Genomic DNA, 2,500 nt, shown 5'->3' on the forward strand with positions numbered 1-2,500 from the left:
ATTGGAATGAGAGAGAGAGAAAAAAACTGGCCACAATGCCGTAACAGCGACATTACACAGCTGTTTGCCGTGACCAGGATTCGAACCTGGGTTGTCGCGGCCACAACGCGAAGTACTAACCACTATACGATCACGGCTATGACTTGCAGACAGAATATATATAGGAAAATTAGGGTATTTAAAATTAAGGCTGAATTAGATATGGTGTTTCTTTTTTGTAAAATGCACTTTTCATACAAAATTTAAACGTGATGTATGTAATGAATGCTATAAGGCTATGCAAATGGGATTTTGCTCCATCTTTTACATTTTTCCCCGTCAGGTTGCTCTTTGTTTTTATTGTTGTTGTCATTATTGTCAGCCGGATTCAAATAAGAAGTGGTAAATATGGTACATTTGAGCTGTGTTCAGGAGGGTGGAGGAATTCCTACTGTTCTCTGTTATTGCAATGAATAGCTAGTACTACCTAACCATAACAGGGAAGCACCTTCTTAGAGGGATTGCTAAAAGGGTTATTTTTGTTCGAGAATACCGACCGTGCGAGATAACACAAGAATAAAACTTGTTTTCCATCCCTAAACGAACCCAAGATTGTGAAGAAAAGTAACGTGACATGAAATCGACATTGCACGAAATATTCGTTTGTTACTATATTTGGTAGATAAAGGCAAGAAGTGTTCTAGCTGTACTGGATCGCAGCGGTGCATGCAGTGATAGCCAGTTAGACAACTCAAAAGGTAGGAATGGGAATGTTCAATGACTTTTATATATAAGCAAAAAAACATACGTGTATCTAAAAAGAAAGAAGGATTAGTGAAAATTGATAATTGGAATGAAAGAGAGAGAGAGAGAAAAAAAAACTGCCCACAATGCCGTAACAGCGACATTACACAGCTGTTTTCCCTGACCAGGATTCGAACCTGGGTTGTCGCGGCCACAACGCGAAGTACTAACCACTATACGATCACGGCTATGACTTGCAGACAGAATATATATAGGAAAATTAGGGTATTTAAAATTAAGGCTGAATTAGATATGGTGTTTCTTTTTTGTAAAATGCACTTTTCATACAAAATTTAAACGTGATGTATGTAATGAATGCTATAAGGCTATGCAAATGGGATTTTGCTCCATCTTTTACATTTTTTCCCCGTCAGGTTGCTCTTTGTTTTTATTGTTGTTGTCATTATTGTCAGCCGGATTCAAATAAGAAGTGGTAAATATGGTACATTTGAGCTGTGTTCAGGAGGGTGGAGGAATTCCTACTGTTCTCTGTTATTGCAATGAATAGCTAGTACTACCTAACCATAACAGGGAAGCACCTTCTTAGAGGGATTGCTAAAAGGGTTATTTTTGTTCGAGAATACCGACCGTGCGAGATAACACAAGAATAAAACTTGTTTTCCATCCCTAAACGAACCCAAGATTGTGAAGAAAAGTAACGTGACATGAAATCGACATTGCACGAAATATTCGTTTGTTACTATATTTGGTAGATAAAGGCAAGAAGTGTTCTAGCTGTACTGGATCGCAGCGGTGCATGCAGTGATAGCCAGTTAGACAACTCAAAAGGTAGGAATGGGAATGTTCAATGACTTTTATATATAAGCAAAAAAACATACGTGTATCTAAAAAGAAAGAAAGATTAGTGAAAATTGATAATTGGAATGAGAGAGAGAGAAAAAAACTGCCCACAATGCCGTAACAGCGACATTACACAGCTGTTTGCCGTGACCAGGATTCGAACCTGGGTTGTCGCGGCCACAACGCGAAGTACTAACCACTATACGATCACGGCTATGACTTGCAGACAAGAATATATATAGGAAAATTAGGGTATTTAAAATTAAGGCTGAATTAGATATGGTGTTTCTTTTTTGTAAAATGCACTTTTCATACAAAATTTAAACGTGATGTATGTAATGAATGCTATAAGGCTATGCAAATGGGATTTTGCTCCATCTTTTACATGTTTTCCCCGTCAGGTTGCTCTTTGTTTTTATTGTTGTTGTCATTATTGTCAGCCGGATTCAAATAAGAAAAGGTAAATATGGTACATTTGAACTGTGTTCAGGAGGGTGGAGGAATTCCTACTGTTCTCTGTTATTGCAATGAATAGCTAGTACTACCTAACCATAACAGGGAAGCACCTTCTTAGAGGGATTGCTAAAAGGGTTATTTTTGTTCGAGAATACCGACCGTGCGAGATAACACAAGAATAAAACTTGTTTTCCATCCCTAAACGAACCCAAGATTGTGAAGAAAAGTAACGTGACATGAAATCGACATTGCACGAAATATTCGTTTGTTACTATATTTGGTAGATAAAGGCAAGAAGTGTTCTAGCTGTACTGGATCGCAGCGGTGCATGCAGTGATAGCCAGTTAGACAACTCAAAAGGTAGGAATGGGAATGTTCAATGACTTTTATATATAAGCAAAAAAACATACGTGTATCTAAAAAGAAAGAAAGATTAGTGAAAATTGATAATTGGAATGAG

This window comes from Mytilus californianus, unplaced genomic scaffold (assembly GCF_021869535.1).
Source record: "Mytilus californianus isolate M0D057914Y unplaced genomic scaffold, xbMytCali1.0.p SCAF_8, whole genome shotgun sequence".
Classification (NCBI taxonomy): domain Eukaryota; kingdom Metazoa; phylum Mollusca; class Bivalvia; order Mytilida; family Mytilidae; genus Mytilus; species Mytilus californianus.